Consider the following 20,434-nt stretch of genomic DNA (forward strand, 5'->3'; position numbering starts at 1 on the left):
AGCACTGCAGCACACAATACTGCAGAATCACTCTCAAAAAGAAGGTTACAAAATTGAAATCGCATAGCCCAAATAATAGCAGCCCGTACTACAAACGCCTCTGCTATGAGGGTTGAGCAAGCCTGAAAGTTTTTAAGAACCACTACCTCCTTCACTACACCATGATGGTCACGGAAAACCACCCCACCACCAGCTAAACATTCGTTTTTCCTGAAGGCGGCATCCATATTACACTTTATAATACCCATAAGAGGGGGATTCTAGGAACGACAATTTGACACATTCCGTGCAGAGGAAGAAAAAAGCTGATCCAGGATGTCGGAATGAGCATCTTTAAAGTCCCAAAAAGCTGCATTCACCATCTTACTACCCTTATTTGGACAAAGCATAACCTTGTCAAACACAAAACTATTCCGGGCTTTCCAAATAGTCCATGCATAAAAAGCCACCAAGCATGCCACATCCTCCCCTTTCTTACTCACTGATACCTACCAAGCCGCAAAATTTGATATTGGCTAGGATGCAAAATCAAAACGTAAAGTAGAAAGTTTCCATACTTGCAAAGAGAAAGGACATACCAAAATACGATGCTCGACAGATTCAGACGCCTCATTACAGCAAGGGCATCCATCATCAAGACTTAGACATCGTTTCTTTATTGCCACTTTGGTAGGAAGGTCACCATGAACACACTGCAACAAAAAATGTTTAATCTTAGGTGGGGCAAAACAACCCCAAACTTTTCCCCAGCAACTGTGTGGAATCGGAGAAGATGATCTGTAGAGGACTTGTGTCGGATTTTGACAATACTGGAAAGTCACATGGTAAGCTGACTTAACCAAAAAAACTGTGGATTTCGTAAAACCCCAACATTGCCTATCCTTCTTGCCCCACAAGCTGATCGGAATACTTTGAATAGCTGCAACAATCTCACTCGGAAACATTTGGGACAAGAATGAGGACCTCCAAGAATGATTTTCAGCATCAATAAGATCCGACACCTTTTCAACTGGGAAACGTTCCGCCAGTGATGGCAGAGACTCAACGGTTGGCACCCAATAATCAGTCCAGATATCAATAGATTTTCCATTACCCACAATCCATCTCAGACCTTTCTTAAGAATTGGTTGGGTAAACCAAATGCTACGCCATGCCCAAGACGGGTTTCAACCAAAGGCAGCTTCCAAAAAAGAGCAATTATGAAAATATTTGGCCTTATATATCTGAAAAGCTAAGCCTTGTCTTAAAACTTGAAAATTCCATGCGTGCTTTGATAGCAAAGCGAGGTTGTAAGCTTCCATATCACGAAAACCCAGCCCTCCCTCTTTCTTACTCTTGCACAAGTCATCCCAATTGGACCAGTGGATAGACCTCCCCTGGTTTTTCTTCCTCTACCAAAAAGATCGAAAGTGTTTCATGAGTTCATCATAGAGGAGTTTAGGCAACCGGAAACAAGCCTTGACATAAGTCGGAATTGCACTTAAAACGGCCTTTAAAAGAACCTCATTTCCTCCCTTAGAGAGTATAGAAGATTTCCAAGAGGCCAAACGATCCTGCACCTTTTCAACAACAAAGTGGAAAACCTCACTTTTTGAACGACCAATGAGTGTTGGCATACCCAAATACCTTGCTTATATTCCTTCTTCCGTGAGACCCAGCAGGTGACATAGTTGTTGCCTCAACAAACAAGGCGCATTCCGAGAAAAAAATATAGATGACTTAGAGAAATTAATCAACTGGCCGAGGCCCTTTTATAAGCCTGCAAGATTCGCGAGAGTGATCGGACTTCTGAAGATTACGCTTGACAGAAAATAAGAGAATCATCTACAAAAACAGATGTGAAATAGATGGTGCTCTAGGAGAAATTCTAACTCTCTCTGAATCACCCGCGACAAACTTTCTACACACAAGATAAATAAGTAAGGGGACAAAGGGTCATCCTGTCGTAAACCACGTGATGGCTTAAAGAAACCCACAGGTTTCCCATTAATAACAAGAGAATATGACACGGTAGTTACACATGCTAAAAGTAAAGTTACCCAATGTGGATTGAGCCCCATACGAGTAAGTCAAGTAAAAAGAAAAGACCATTCTAACCGATCATAAGCTTTGGAGATGTCTAACTTCAAAGCTAAGAAAGCCTTTTCCCTCTTGCGTTTATTTTTTAAGTAATGCAATAATTCATGGCCACCAAAATATTATCCATTATATGTCTACCCAACACAAATGCACTATGCGTCTCACTAATAACCAAATGGAGCACCTTTTTTAAACAGTTGGCAAGTACTTTTGCTATTATCCGATAGGCCACATTACAGAGAGAGATGGGGCGAAATGAGAAACCGAAGTGGGAGAATTCACTTTGGGGATTAAAACTAAAGCACTCTATTTCCATTCATTCTTGCCGGGATGGTTCATTATAATTTAAAGCCTTTACCGAAAAATATAAAAGTGGTCTTTTAATATATATATATATATAGTCACCTTTCTATTGGGTAAAGTTTAATAATAAGAAAAGAAATAACTTTTTTAGGAAGGAACAACTAGAAAATTTTGAAAGTTATAATATAAGGAAATACAAATTTTTAGGCTTTTATATTGGCTGGAGTGATAATAGGAAGGAAATTAAAATTATAGGAATGATATAATATGAAGAAATAAAAAAAAAATAAAATAAAATTAGGCCTTCCTATTGAGGTCTTAGCAACCGCCTAAGTCGCTGTTGGGATTTATATGCCCTGACATCGCAAATTCATGTTTGGATTAAAGTGACATATGTTCCTGACGTATCTGAAATATTTATGTTTTATACAATTGATGAATTCAATGTATTATGTTTCGATTCATTATGGAATTGATAGTGTCCATTTAATTACAAGAGATATTTATATATGTATGTGATAACGATCAATACATGAATATAAATAGTAATCATAAATTGTTCATAGTCGGTAATTATGGATGGACTCATAATTAATTAAAACTTGAACTGGATCCGCGTTAGGTTGAGATATATTGTGAAAGTCGTCGTATGCAATTGCTCCCTATTACCGTCAAGGCATTTGACTCTTAAGCATGAGAGAAATATAAACTCTTTTATTAATTAGTAATTACTTTGATTTGTTCAGCGTAATCTTCGGAATCCTTAGACCGGCATTTTGGTTAATTATGTAATTAATAGTTAGAGGGTTATATTTTTAATATTTGCATCAATGCTACTTGTATTTATTTTGTATTGATTATGGTTGATCACAAATTAAATTCGAAGGCCTTCGTGTGGTTTTAGACAAAATGATTTATTATATATTTATTTATTTAAATTATTATTTTTGTCAAAAAAATGTTTTATTGTGATCGAGCCAGAAATAATCAATGGTACCAAAATAAATATATTAATTAAGTAGTCGGATTGATGGCTTTATTTATCTGATAACTAATTATGCATAGAGGGGTCAAAGTGCAACATTGACTTAGAGGTTATTTATTATTTAATTGGAGTTCAATTAATTTCTTTTAGTGGAGCATAAATTAATTAATGAATTAATAAAATTGGGTCCATAGACTGGGCCGATTATTAATTCATTGTAGTCAAGAAAATAATAAGCACAATTGGATTCTCACTCGTAGCCTAACTTGATATTGGAATTTTATTAGATTTGAGATATGTGAATTAAAGACGGAGAAGGATTTATTGTTTCCTTTTCTTATTTTTATGTTGCCTATATATACATGGGTTCATCTATAATTTAGAAGTGATTTTTAGAAGAAAAGATAAATGAATATATTTTTCTCTCTCTAGATTTTAGGGTTTGTTTTCTCATCTAATGGAGGCTCCCACAAGCCTAGTTTTTTCCAAGGTCATTTATGGAGGCTTATGAATGATTCCTAAAGGCAAAACCATTACCAAGAAGATGGAGATCTAAGGAGAAGGCATCTAGCAAAGGGATTTACAATAAGTGAGAATATTCACTTTAGAGGAGAGATTTAAGGTTTACTCAAACATTTGATGTGAGTATTCAATCTATTAATTGAATGATACATCATGTTTTCTTTTTGCATAACACTTGTCTCTATGTGATGAATCAAGATCTGTGAATGAAAATCCCTCGAAAAGTTTTTAAAACTAGGATGTTTCCCAACAGTGGTATCAGAGCCAGGTTTGATTCATTACTAGAGATCATGATTTTATGAAAATTATCATTCATGGATCCAAAATTATATTCATATATATTTTTATTGATGTATGTAGATATATGATTTAATATGTTGATATATATTGATACATGATGTTATATGTATAATTGTGAATGAATGATGATGTATGGTTGGGCCATAGATGAAGCTTATTGATTAAATAAATGTAATTTTATCTTTGGATGAATGTAATTAAGGCTTTGATTTAGCCGTTTGAAAGTTCAATGATGTAATTTAATTTTTTTCATTGTATTTCAAATTGTAAATTTATTTAAAGTCATGTAATCTTCATCAAAAGATGCTATGAAGCTTCAAGAAGGTCCAAGAGGGTTAAATTAGGCTTTAACAATTTTTTCGGATTTTTTAGAAATTTTCCAGAATTTTTTTTTGGAATTTTTAGGGACTAAATTTAATTTTTTTGGGATTTTTATTATTTTCGGCGATTTTTCGGCTACTTTCTGGCAACCGGAGCGCCGCCGGCAACGACTGCAGCGGCAGAGGGATCAAGGAGGATCCAGTGCAGTGCGGTACACCTTAGTACCGTGCACACGGATCCACAACGGTTGGATCAGGGGGAGGAATCAGGTGCAGCGCACCGTTTCATGCAACTGGCGCTTGATCCTCACGCGCCAGGTCAGCTACTGCTGGTGCATGAGGAGCACGCGCCAGGCCAAGCCAAAATCTTCCACGCGCTCGTGCAGGTGCGTGGAAGCGCATCCATGCGCGTGCCATGCGCTGCAGGGCCTTCCAGGCTCGTGCGAGCGTATGGAGGCACGTAGGGGCACTTGCCCATGCGCTGCTGCACCCCCCAGGCGCGTGCCAGTGCGTGTAGGGTCCTCCGGTCGCATCCTAAGAGCTATTTTGCTTCTCCGAGTGCGTTCAAGCTCCCTACAGGTGTATACAAGTCGTTAGTGGTCACCAGTACAACTAGAATAGTATTTAAATGTTAAAAGTTGATTCCATTAGCCATTTAATTTGCTTTTGTCTGTTTTTTATTTATTTATGTGATGCATGGAATAATTAATTGCTAATTATTATTGTTCATGCATTGGATCTATGATTTTTATCTAAATGACTTGATTTATATTAATTGAATTATGAAAATTAATTGGATTTGATTACTAATTAATTAGAGGGCACTTATTGGGAAACGAAAAATTATTTTTGAAAATTATATTTAAAAGTTTGCCTCAAATTAAATATTAGTGAATCATTTAAAAGTCCAGTTATTTTCTAAATTTAATTGGATTAAAATCAAGACGTTTTGCATGCATAATATCATGGATATGCAAAAAAAAAAAAAAAAAAAACCTAATTATAAATGATTAAAAAATTGAGTGGGAGTGGGGATTTTTATACATTACCCCATGGCCTTCGTTATTAAAACCATTGTAATTAGATTTTTTTAAATAAGGCCCTACGAATGATTTAAAGAGTCTTAATATTACAAGAATAGTTGCCTCATGAAAATAAAAATATTAAATGTTCATTGTAATTAGATCTTTAAAAATAAGGTCCTACGCATGATTTAAAGAGTCTAGATTATAATGACAAGATATTTAATGTTTTATATTTCGTTGGAGCATTAATAATGTTATACACTCAATCTAAAATCAATAGTGTTAGCTCCCCAACGGAGTGAGCTACACTAGGTGATTTTAGAAAGGCTAAACATAATCGGAAATCATTTCATAAATAAACAAGACATTGTCTTAAGAGATATAGAAATGATGGGATTTGCCCGCCAATAGCAATAATGAACTTCACCAACCGAATAAGTTATTGGCGTATTGGTTATTCGATTTTTCATTCAGTGGTTAAGGGACCCACATATTATTTTAATGGAAGTGCTCGCCTAATAGCAAATGAATCTCAGCAATAATAATAATGAACTCCTCTATCAGAATAATTTATTGACGTATTGATTGTGTGATTTATTATGCTACGAAATTGAGGGACCCGCATTAATTAAAAGGGATTGTTCACCAATAATGATAATAATCTCTTATTCTATTTGAGATTTATTATATTATGTGGTTAACAAACTCATTTTAATTTTAAATATGCATGATAATATTAATAATTCACCTTACATATTGTATGAATGCATTTATATTCAGATTAATTATGTCTAATCCATTTTATCTGTTTGCTAACATATTCAATGTATTTGGACCTCATTTATACGGACAGGAAAAGGAACTTAGATATTTTACTCATAACGTAAGGGTACAAAATGTATTTTCTACTCCTAAACCTAATCATTTTACTTTAAGATACCCAAGAGAACATTACTGCTTTTAATAAGTGAAATAAGTCAAATGATTTGACTTTGCGCAATATTCTAGAGTTTATTTCGAATACGCTCTAAAGCTAACATTTACATTATTTTATTTTCTTTAAGCATCTTATTATATGTTAATGAGATATTTTGGTGAGATTAGATAGAGCATATGTCTAAGTACTATGTCAGATTTAAAAACTATTAAGAAAGCCTAAGAATCTCCAGTAAAAGATCGAATTTTGAAAAATGATTGTTTATTATTTAAAAAATAACTGGAGGTCAATAGGGCTAACTTGGATGGTAAGTTTTAAGTTTACATGATTATTGGCTTATTACCAAACTCATTTGACTCTTTTAGAGTGAACTAAATAAAGAACAAGTTTGAGTTCACACTCGCTGATATTCTTATAAAATTGGTAACAGATTAACAGATAATCAAAAGTATGGGCGTTCCTATCAATATAACCTAGTCTATACCATCTTCTTCTATGTAATGACCCAGAAATTTCCTTTCCTTTTCTTTTTCCTAAAATTTTACGGATAATTTTTTTAGGTTTAATTTTCCTTTCTGAACTCTGTTTCTTGTCGCTTAGTGTCATCTCGAGTGCTTGAAAATGATTTCCGAGACTCTTTTTCATGGATTGACAACTTCCTTTGAGGATCGAGTCATTTCTACATTTTTCGTTTTTTCGACACTATGCACTATTTCGTCCTTTTCCCTATTCTGTCTTATTCCCGTTTGTCAGTTTTTGGCACAACCTCACTTTCCATGCTCAGAGTTAGTTTTTAACTTCATGTATCTTGATCTTGCGTGGTTACCACGAAATACGTATCTTTACTTTTTCAAGAAAGTACTCTAGTTGCTCCAGTGTCCATAGGGGCATGGATGCACAATTCTTTGGAATTCTTTTCTTTTCTTGGGGTGTTTTTCATAAATATCTTTTGATATTTTATTTCAGAGGTATCTAAGAAAATATCTTTTGGAAGATATTTTCATTCAGGGGCAGTTTTGCAATTAACCTTTTTTGTAAGGGTCATTATGCAATTAACGAAAGTTACTGCAAAATACCTTGTCTGGTGCCTGGATCCTCATACAGGATTCATTTTCATATTTCATTGAGTCATGTACTCATAGAATTCCATTCTGATCGTTTTTCCCCAGTTTCGGGATTTCTGGCCCCAGTTAGCGCCGAACTTGTTCGGGCCATATCTCTCTGCTCGGGACTCAATTTTTGACGCTGTTTCTTCCGTTATTCATATTTTCTCATTTGGAATATTTTTTGTTCATGGAGTTTTGCCGTTTGAGCGCGTCTGCTCAAAATCCACTTTTCTAGACCCGGCGGGACCCTTTCGGGGCACTTTTTGAGATTTTCTATAAATAAGAGGCCTTAAGAGAAAAAGTCAGATTTTTCTCTCTCTCTCTCTCCTCTCTTCTGGCCGGAATCCATGGCAGCCATGGCTGCCACCTTCTCTCTCTTCTTTTGGTCCACTTTTCGTTGGTAGAAATCATTCGGCCTTAACGTTTATTGTTCCCCTCGACGTGTTCTACCTTATGCCCTTATTAGAACTCATTTCTGACGATTTCTTGAGTTCGGGTTTGAGGTCAAGTTGAGATTTTCATGGGGCTTCTTGCGGCTTCTTGTTCATCGTGTTGTCCCCGACAAAACCCTTCGGTATCGTCGGGTTCGGAGTACTTTTTTTTCGGTGGGCCTTTAAGGTTTTCATCTCAAATTGAGGTAGGGGATGTTCTAAGTTTAATTCTTGTTATTGATGCTTATACAACTTGATTACATGCTTAAATATGAAATCTAGAGATTTTATTATTTAATTTTCTTGTATTGGATTTGATTTTCCCGGTTGCTCATACTTGTTTTGAACATGTAGCATGGTATTATATTACTCCATAATATGGTCATTGAAATATATTAAATTAAGGGTATTTGAACAATTAATAAAGATTTTATTTAATATTTATCTTGAATGAAAGATTAATTCACATGGCCTTAACTAGCTTGAAATCAATGTGTGTTAGCATATTATGTTAGGTTTTATTATACTCTTCAACATAGGTGAATTTGAAAGTAATCGGAGATGTTTTAAAATCTAGAGAATATTTAATTAATTGATTAATTAATTTATTCCGAATGTACTATTCACTTCATTGAAATTCTGACTTCGTATTCATGATGTGCATGCTATGTAGTTTCACATATATTTGATCTAGAATATTTGATTAGGTTTTGAAATCTATCATTTATTATTTTTCTAGTATTAAAGTTTAATACTCATGGTTGTATCTTGCATGTAATTCACTTTTATCGTGTTTTTAAAACAAGTCTTGACATGTTGTATAACATACATTTAATTGAGGTCACTTGGATGACTTTTAAAATCTAGAGATTTTAATTAAAATCCAATCAATGGTTCCATGAGCTAGATTAAGTTTCTAACCTTGTATTCATGATTTCTTAACAAGTTCTTTCACGTGTATCAATTCGAGAATAAACGGATAAGTTTTGAAACTTATATCAAATCAATTCCTTTGTATGGAACTTAACTCACATGGTTGTGTTTTGCATGAAAAGAACTTGTAACTTGATATTGAACTTGTCCATGACATGACCCTTGACTTGCCTTGTAATATGAATAATTTAATCCCTTGAGTAGATTAAATTCCTTTCTATGCTTCCATCGAGTTCATCTTGCTTTGTTATAGAATTCTTGTTAAACTTGTGAATTTGACTTGAATTTCATGAACTTCAATCTTTTATTCAAGCATCATGAACACTTGTATCTAGGTTTTATTAATGTACTTAATGAACATGCTCATTTGTTTTGGAATGGTTTAATTACACGTGTTGCTTAGGAAATAATTAAATCATGTATCTTATACTTGTGGTATACCTTCATCAATGGATTCTCTGTGCTTAAATCCTAGTGTAGTCTATGTAGATACATACCATGACATTTTGACATTTCACATGCCATCGTAGTTGAGTACTTAGGGCATGACTTATGTGTTCTAAAATCTTGGTTGTGTATGAAACGTGGTTAATGCATTTCTTGTATTTTGATACTATCTTGGTTTGCTCAACTTGTTGATTTTGGGACTTGGAGATATCAATCAAGAATTGACATGACTAGGACTCGGTCCTAGTACGGGGCAATGTCCTCCTACACTATAGTGCGCACTAGGGGAAAGGTACCCATGGGTTAGTAGCCTTATAGTGATCTTAAGAGTACGGTTTTAATCCGGGCGATATCCGAGTTTCCACATTGGTTGATTTCACATCTTGTCTTGGTCGTGTTTTGTGAATGCACCAATCTTGTTTAATTGCATAGATATTATGCCCTGTTCTTTGTGACGACCCTGGTTTTTAGGCCAGCGTATCCTGTGATGAACCGTAAGGATGATCCGATAACGGATCCGAATGCGGAAGCGAAAACAGAAAACAAGACTCTAAGAAGTCAAAGTGACCTTCCATGAGGTCGTGGAACTCAATAAGAACTGATGCGGAAACAAAATATCGAAAATATGACAAATAAGCCCCAGGGGCAAAATAGTCATTTCTGAAAACTATAGATTCGGGTGCCACCGAGAACACCGCTGGAAGGACAACAAAAAACTAATCAAGATGGACTCAAGAATCGCATGATTCGGAGTCTGAACGAAGGAGAAACGGCATGACGAAGAAAAACGAGCACTTAAAGTAAAAAAGGTAAACTGGTAATTATCCAGGAAGAATTGGGTGCAACCGAGCACACCGTTGGAAAGACAGCGAAAAATTAGTCAAGTTCAAAAAAAAATTCACTTGAATCGGAATCCGGGCGAAGGAGAAAAGCCTAAAAGAATAATTGACGTCGTGGCGGCCAGATGAGGGGCCATGGCGCACACGGCGCCCATGCGTGAGCCCACCGGCATGCACGCCAGCGCCCAAGGACATGGCTGGTGGCAGCCCTTGGCTGCTGCTACATTTTTTTTTTTTTTTTTATCTGCCCAGAAGTGAGGCTTGAAACGGAGGTCAAGACTAGTTTTTCTGGAAAAACACGAAGAAGAAACCCCCCCTTAAATCAAGTTTTCTACCCGATATAGCAGACGGAATAAAAAAAAACTCACTGTGAAATCCTGAAAATGCCCCTAGATCAGAACTGAACAAGAGGGTCATAAAGCTGCTAAACGAAAACTGGAAGCTGAAACTTCATAAGGGATTTCCAGTACCAAGACGACATTTTCTGGAAAAACACGAAGAAGAAACCCCCCCTAAAATCATGTTTTCTATTCAACCATGTCAAAAGAAGAAAATAAAACTGATATGAAAGGTCCATAATGCCCCTAGATCAGAATATGCAAAAAAAAATGCGAAATGAATTCACAAGAGGCTCAAAACACAAACGATAAGGTTTTGCCCGGAAACGACCATGCACGCAAACATAACTTACCTATTTAGATGTGCTACAATGGTCCATGACTTAAAAATATAGCCGATACAAAATTCGACCCCCCAACGGGCAAAAAGGCAAAAATGGACTTGGAGTGGAAAACATGGAATCCAAAAATGCAAAACGGGATCAAATGACCGTTTGGCCCTTGGCCACACTTCATACAAGATTAATAAGACCCTATAAAAGAATGAAAATGGAATTCCCACACCCGATGCAACCGTGGTGAAGCAATGACTTGCGATTTTTCAAGTTTTTCATAACATTTCATGAAGTTAAAAAGTTGCATAGAATACAATATACATATCATTGGCCTCCGACCTCATCTCATACATATCAAATACATTGAAATGAGTGTACTTAAGTACACATTACATACATGGAATCAAACATACAAATTTTGACATATAAGTCTACAAAATGACATTTCATGCTAACATTTGCGTGAAATGGAAACTTGAAAGCTACTCGACATCCAAGGAATGCTAGGCTTCACGAACCAAGTCTTCGTACCTGAAATATGCCCCAGTATCGTAGGGGTGAGTAACATAAAGCTACTCCTAGGAGACGAGCATGCATCGACCTAGCATTTTACAAATTTATCACCTTAAGGTGAAACATGTTAAAGGGGCTCATGCCACCTAACGTCTATGTCCAAGTGAGACTCGGGGAGCATCCTAAGCTACCTTAGAGTTTAAGCAACAAGAATCATGATATACATACGTGTATGAAATGAATCATGGTTGGGATAATCTAAAGAACACGACAAGAATAATGCTTGAGCATATATTAACATGAATTGTATTTTCAATACAATTGAACTAGGTCTAGAGTAATTCATACAACATAACAAAAGCATATTTGAATACAAGTTAACAAAAATCACATTATCCATGCAATTCAACAACAAAAGAGCATGTTATACAATGCAACAAGGTTTAAGTTCTCAAAGCCATCAACTTAGAATCTAAAGCACAAAATAACAGTAGTGGTTCATGCCACCTAACGTCTATGTTATAAATGAATCAATAGGATCAATCCTAAGCTTTATTAGAACGTCAAAACTCGATTTTCAATATCGATGCAACTTAACCAACATTGGAACTTCCAACACAACGCATAAAGCATAATTTCGCAAAGTTAACATCCTGTAACTTAAAATGGAACAACAAATAAGAAACAACAAGTTACAACATCATCTAGTTATCAACTTGAAAATGAAATGCGAAATCAAACAAAGTGGATACTCGGACGTCACGCCGGATCAGACCGACAACATAGTTACTTTAGGGTTACTAGCCCATGGGTAACCTCCCTACGTGCGCACTAGACTATATATAGAGGGACTATCCCCCGTACTAGAACCACGTCCTAGCCATAGTCAAACAACGACATCCCCAAGTTTCCAAAATCAACAAGTTGTGCAACAACGCATATATCAACGGGAATATGCAAGATAATCAACTATCTACTAAGCACAACCAAATTTGGAAACCTATACAATACATGCTCTAAATCCACAACTAATATGATATGATGAATGTCGAATCTTCAGTGTGCGATTCGTTACACGCTATACATGAAAGATGTTAAACATGAAGTGTGCAAATCATTACACAAGGCAACAATATATTCAATAAGGAAAAAATATTCTCATGAATACAAACATAGCAACTATGTTATCCAATGTTCAAAACATAACCAAATGAATATACAACAAGTCCAAGTCCATGATTTGAATATAGAAAACACTTCTAAAACACAACTAGATCATGGAGCAAATTGATAGAATTTAAATAGATAAACACAATTAAATTCTCTAAATTCCGATTCAATTTCAATTAACCTCAATTTAATACATGTTAAAGGGCATGGCAAGGTCATCACCTATATCCATTCTAAAACTCAATTAGGTTGTTAGAACAACAAACTAGAACTTTAATTAAATCATGCTAATTTAAATCCCAAGGTTCTAAAACAATTTCAGATAGTCCCAATTTAATATATACTAGTAAACAAGTCATGGCCAATACAAATATCAAGTTAAAACCTTAATTAAGCTATTGGGACCACAAAATAGATTTTAATTAATTCTTTTAATTAAAATCTCTAGATTTTCAAACTTAACCAAATGCTCTCAATTTAACATATCTTAGAGAATATGCCAAGGACTAATGTAATATCATATTACAAGTTTATTTCATTCAATTTAAGACCATGTGACTTAACCTTTCACTAAAGTTAAATATAAATTAAAAGTTGCAATTCTTATGCAATTAACCCCAATTTAATATATGTGAACAACTACACCAAAGCTTAATTGTCTAGCATGCCACAATACAATTCCAAGTTGTATATCACCATGAGGATTAAATCTTAAACATGGAATTTAATTAAATAAAAGGTTTCAAAACCTAACCGAATATTCCAAATCAAATATATGTGAAGCTATATGGCATGTAAATCAAGAATATCAAGTCGGAATTTAAATAGAGTGAATAGTGCACTCGGGGCAAATTAATTAATCAAACTAATTAATAATTACTAATTTTCAAAACACCTCCAATCACTTTCAAATTCAACTATGTTGGAGAGCATGCTAAGGCCTAATTTAATATGCTAACACATATTGATTTTAAGCTAGTTAAGGCCGTGTAAATTAATCTTTCACCTAAGATAAATATTAAATAAAATCTTTAATACTTATTCAAATGTTCCAATTTTAATACACGACAATGAGCATATCAAGGGGCAATATAAAATCATGCTACATATTTAAACCAAGTCATGAGCAACCGGGAAAATTAGATCCCGTACAAGAAAAATAAATAATAAAATCTCTAGATTTTATATTTAATCATGCAAACAAGTAGTATAAGTATCACAAGCATGCTATATAACAAGAATTTAAACCTAAAACATCCCCTACCTTAATTTGAGATGAAAATCTCAAATGTCATCAAAATGGAACGGCTCCGAATCCGACGAAACTACTAGGTTTTGTCGGGGACAACGTCGTGAACATAACCCCCATGAAAGCCCCATCAAAATCATAACTTGACCTCAAAACCAAACTCAAGAAATGGTTAAAACTGAATTCTAATAAGGGGGAAAGGTAGAGCATGGCGAGGGGAATAACAAACGTTAAGGCCGAAGACTTTCCATCAAGGAAAAGTGAACCAAAAGAGGAGAGAGAAGATGGCAGCACCCCTTGGGTTGCCATGGGAGCTCCAGGTCATGCATGACGAGGGGAGAAGATGAAAAATGAAATATGTCACCCCCCTTTTATAGAAATCTCAAAAAGTGCCCCGAATGGGCCCCGCCGGGTCCGAAAAAGTAAAATTTGAGCAGACGCGCTCAAATGGCAAAACTTTGTGAACAAAAAAGATTCAAAATGATAAAATATGAACAACGGAAGAAACAGCGTCAAAAACCGAGTCCCGAACAAAAAGTTATACCCAAAACAAGTTTGGCGAAAACTAGGACCAAAAACCCTAGAACTGGAAAACATCGACCAGGAGGAAATTCCAAGAGTACAAAACTCGACGAAATGTGAAAATGAATCCCGTATGAGGATCCAGGCTCAAAACAAGACATTTTGCAATAACTTTCATTAATTGCACAATGGCCCCTCTAAAAAGTGAAAACTGCACTTATGGCCCAGAATGAAAATATCTTCCAAAAATATTTTTTTAAAAACCCCTAAAATAAAATATTTTTAAAAGATATTTACGAAAAACACCCCAAGAAAAGAAAATAATTTCAAACAACTTTGCATCCATGCCCCTATGGACACCAGTAGCAACTAGAGTACTTTCTTGCAAAAGTAAAGATACATATTTCGTGGAAACCACTCAAGATGAAGGCACGTGAAGTCAAAAACCAACTCCGAGCATGAGAAGTGAGGTTGTGCCAAAAACTGACAAACGGAGATAAGACAGAATAGGGAAAATGACAGAATAGGGAAAAGATGAAATAGCGCATAGTGTCCAAAAACGAAAAATGCGAAAATGACTCGGTCCTCAAAGGAAGTTGTCAATTCACATGAAAGAGTCTCAGAAACCAATTTCGAGCACTCGAGATGACACTAAGCGACACGAAACAGAGCTCAGAAAGGAAAATTAAACGAAAAAAATTCATTTGTAAAATTTCAGGAAAAAGGATAGGAAGGCGAATGACCGGGTCGTTACATTCTTGATTTCATGTATTCTCCTATTCGTGTTTTATGGAATATCCCATTCTTGTCCATTACATAGATTTTATGCTTCATCTATGATTTCATTCCTTAAATGTCAAGTGTTGCATACCTTAAAGATTTAAGAATCCTTTCATGTTTTATGAAATGCTCCAATCTTGTTTTACTGCATAGATAGTATGTCATGTTCAAGATTTAGTGTATTATCCCCATTGTGTAAATTGGTATGTTCCAACCATGTAAATTGCATTCATAATGTGATCCTTGTATTCTAGTGTCCTTTTGTCATGTTCTTTGGATTATTCCAACCTTGACTGGTTTCATATATGTGTGTATATATCATGATTCTTGTTGTTTATACTCTAAGGTAGCTTAGGATGCTCCCTAAATCACATCTTGACATAGACGCAAGGTGGTATGAGCCCTTTAACATGTATCACCTTAAGGTGATATAAATTGTAAAATGCTAGGTCGATGCATGCTCATCTCCTACGAGTAGCTTTATGTTGCTCACCCCTACGTTACTGGGGCATATTTCAGGTACAGGACTCAAGACTTGAAGATTTCATTGCTTGGGTGATTTGTGGCTTCAGATGACAAAACTTGTATTCTTTATTCTATGTATGTAAAGTGTACATAAGTACACTCTTTTTAATGTATTTGACATGTATGACATGAGGCCAAGGGCCACAAACCTTTAAGTTCAAGTGTATGTATTTCAACTTCAAATTTTGTTTTGAAATGTAGACTTTTCCAACCTTGAGGTTTGACGTGTGAAATTTTGTAAACGGAGTGTAATGAGGCCATAGGCCATTGTAACATATTTAAATATCCATATTACACTTGCGTACATGTTCACATCATCACGCACTTGTCATGGGAATTCCAAGTAGGCTTTCAGCTTTTTGTGCATAACAGGTTCATTTGCACTTTCTCGAGTCATTTCGGTCGACCAAAATGCCGAAGCCCTTTTGGTTTTCATTTGAGCTTCAAAACCATCATTTATAGTAGCCTTCTTCGCTATTTGGACCTATTTCGGTCTACTAATGGTCCATTTCGGTCTACCGAACCGACCAAGCCTTAAAAACTTATTTTCAGCATGATTTTTCTTCATTTCGATCGTTCAATGGGTTATTTCGGTCAACCGAAATGGCTAGATCCCGAAACTAGCCTCTGTTGAGTTTCAGCACTGAACTTCCAACTTCGAATGGCCATAACTTCTTCGTTTCTAACCCAAATTGGGTGATTCTTGAGCCTAAATTCATGAGCTTGAAGTCAGCTTCCCAATGACACAACCATGCATTCAAAATTCAATTGTGGTGAGAGTTAGTCAAGTTTTAGTGAGAGGGTGTCAGTTTTTACCTCAACCGAGAAGGGGCATTTCGTGGGATTCTTGTCCAAAGTTCTTAGAACCTTTTAGAATGTTGTGAAACGATTGGATTAGGTTGTGTGGACCTCATTTGACTTGTTTAGAGGCAAATCTCCCTTTTTAATTGCAAATTGACTACTTTGCCCTTGATTAACGGGTTTCGTTCATTTCTCTTCATCTTGTTGTTTCTCCTTCGTCTGGACTCTGAATCATGTGATTCTTGAGTCCATCTTGATTAGTTTTTCATTGCCCTTTTAGTGGTGTGATCAGTGACACCTGAATTCATACTTTCAGAAATGACTACCTTGCCCCTGGGGGCTTAAATTGTCATTCTTTCGGTCATTTGCTTCCGCACCTTGTTTCTTTGAGTTCCATGACCTCATGGAGGGTCATCCCAGGGTCTTAAAGGTGTTTTGTGCCTTAGAAAAACATCATTTTGTTTCTTGCTTCCGCATCTGGACTCGTTATCGGGTCAATCTTCGGTTCATCATTGTAGTACCAGGTTGAATCTAAACTCGGGTCGTTACATTCTAGGCCCAAGTGGAAGGGCAAAGGAAATAAGAAGGATGATAATAGGACTAGGCTAGCATAAAACATGGGTATCCAAAAGGTTAAAGGGAATAAGGCAGTGTATGTTAAGGGCGAAGGAAACTGTTTCTTTTACGGCTAACTAAGACACTAAAGGACAAACTATCTAAGCAATGGCGTGGTATAGGAAAATGTATATTTAATCATTGAGCATTGTTATGTGGTTGTATCTATTAATTCCTGATGGATAGATTCTGGAGCCACTAATCATGTGTGTAATTCGTTACAAGGATTTCAGGAATATAGAAGCCTCGATGATATGGATATATATTTATCTTTTGACCTGATACCAAGGTTGTAGTTAAGTCAGTGGGAGTATTACATCTGAAATTAGACAGTGAGAATATTAGTATTAGAGAACTATCTTTATGCACAAATGTTAGACGCAATCTTATTCTTGTTTCATTATTATTTTGTAAAACTGGTTTATAAAATTGATTAGATGTGCGACTGCTTCTGGTGCATTGAAAGATGGTCAATATACTATAACCACAAGCTCTTAATATTTGCAGGATGTAGAAACTAATATTGCATCTTCTAGATTGAATGTTAAGAGAAAATTTGTTATTCTTGACTCATTGTATTTTTAGTGTCTATTTTTGAGTTGTAATCAATCAAAATGAGTTTCAAAGATTGGTCAAAGAAGGTTTATTACGTAGTGAGGCAGGGGAGCCTAAACCAAATTATGAATCATGTATTGAATGATAGATAACCCTAAGGGCTTTAATTAGCCAAATGAAATAGACATAAAGAACACTTAGAGTCGGTACACACAGACACGTGTGGTCTTATGAACATCCAAGCAAGATTACTTATGTTTTGGATAAATTTACCTAATGCGACATGAGTCTTAAACTTTTGGTATATTCTGAAAGTGTCAAGACTGATGTGGAGCACAGATTAGGTAAACTTATCAAAACACTTCGATCTGATCGTGGATATAAGTATTTCTTGGGATATTGCAAAGACTATATGGTCAATGAGGGTGTTGTGTACCAGTTTTTCCGCAATTGACGCTCAATGAATTGGGGTGACAAATAGGAATAACAGAATTCTACTTAACATGGTTAGATCTATGATCAGTTATGCTTTATTATCTCTTTCATTTTAGGCTTTAGCCTTAACGATATCGATGCACATTATGAACTGCATTCCATTTTAGTTTGTCTCAAGGATATCGTTTGAGCTGTGTTTTGGATTAAATCTTAGTTTAAATCACATGCACATATGGGGTAGTCTTGCACATGTGCGCTTGATTTGGACAAGTAAGTTGGAAGTAGATCATAGGCATGCTTGATTTGATGGTTGCTCTAAAGGCACTAGGATAGATTATTTTATGATCTCAATGATAAAAGTCGATTGCTTACACTCACTGCTTATCTATAAGAGGATCATATTACGAATAACATAATGTTAGAGAATATGGTATGAGTAGCAGATGTACCACATGTGAACACACTTATTATAGAAATTAAGAATAATATAGTACACAGATTCCTGCATTGGTATATTATTATAGTGGGAGGATTATCATCCAATCTGACATAATCATGTTTTTAGGTAAGACCTTTACGGACATCCCTATTAAACATGAGTTGGACCCAGTAAGCTACACGGAAGTGTAAACCAATATGGATATAGATTATTTTGGCAAGTTGCTATGAAATCAGAGTTGGAATCTATATATTCTAATAAAATCTGGGATCTTGTAGAACTTTCTAGGAGGGTGATACCTATGGAAGGCAAATTAATCTACAAAAGGATACCAGAAGATTTCTTAGTGAATGAACCATGCGTGTACAGGGTAATGTCATTATTTTTTCTAATTCTATATATATATATATATTGATGACATCCTACTCATTTATAATGAAGTAGAACCTTCGTCATTAATAAAGAGGTAGTTGTTCAATTATTTTGAAATGAATAATTTTCAAGATGTAAACTATATTCCTAGGATCAAGCTTATGCAAGATCAGGTTAAAAGGAAAATATGCTTATATTAATAATCCTACATTGATAAAGTTTTGACCAGGTTTGGTATGCAAAAACTCAGAGAATAAGTTCTCACTTTATTGATATGGATTGCTCTCTCTAGTAAGTAGTTTTCCAAGACTAGCAGAGGAGATTAAGTAACTGAGACTGGAACTATATGCTTTGGCGTATGGGAGTCTCATATATGCCATGGCCTATACCAAATAGGATATCCGCTACATGGTAGGGATAGTCAGAAGATATCAGTTCGAACTCGGACTTGATAACTGGTCTGTTGTGAAAAATATCATTAAGTACCTTAGGAGAACCAATGATCTCATATTCATTTACGGATGTGAAGATATGGTCCTAATCAGGTTTGCTGATTCTGATTTTAAATAAGATGTAGATACTATAAGGTTCATAACTTAGTGTATATTTACTCAATGAAAGGGAAATCAGTTGGTAGATTGTTAAGCTGTTTTCAACTACTAACTTAAACCTGAAGGTGGAGTACATTGCAGCTTTAAAGGCAGCAAAGAAAGCCTTTTGGTTTGATCTCACTGGTTTAGAGGTTGTGGAGCATACTAGCCTGCCTATCGAGTTATATTGCGACAATAGTGTAGAAGTAGTCCAAACCAATAACCCAAGGTTCCATAGAGGAACAAGGTACACTAAGAGGAAAATATCATGTCCTACATGATATTGTCCGGTAAGAAAATGCACTCGTAACTATAACATTGCGTTGGAACACAACTTTGTTGATCCATAAACAAAGGTGTTATGATTCATAGTTTTGATCGTCACCTGAATAACATTGGAGTTAGATGCAATCCGAATTGGCTATGATGGCAAGTGGGAGCTGTTGGGATTTATATGCCCTGACATAGCAAATTCTTATTTGGATTAAAGTGACATATGTTGCTGATGTATCTGAAATATTTATGCTTTATACAATTGGTGAATTCAATGTATTATGGTTTGATTTATTATGGAATTGATAGTGTCCACTTGATTACAAGAGATATTTATATATGTATGTGATGGCGATCAATACATGAATATAAATAGTAATCATAAATTGTTCATAGTCGGTAATTATGGATGGACTCATAATTAATTAAGACTTGAACTTGATCCACGTTAGGTTGAGATATATTGCGAGAGCCGTCGTATGCAATTGCTCCCTATCACCGTCATGACATTTGACTCTTAAGCATGAGAGAAATATAGACTCTTTTTTCAATTAATAATTACTTTGATTTGTTCGGCGGAATCTTCTAAATCCTTAGACCGACACTTTGGGTAATTATGTAATTAATAGTAAGAGGGTTATATTTTCAATATTTGCATCAATGCTACTTGTATTTATTTTGTATTGATTATGGTT

Source organism: Cornus florida, unplaced genomic scaffold (assembly GCF_030987335.1).
Source record: "Cornus florida cultivar Cherokee Brave unplaced genomic scaffold, ASM3098733v1 CherokeeBrave_3.0.0_Hap2_Chr08, whole genome shotgun sequence".
Lineage (NCBI taxonomy): Eukaryota > Viridiplantae > Streptophyta > Magnoliopsida > Cornales > Cornaceae > Cornus > Cornus florida.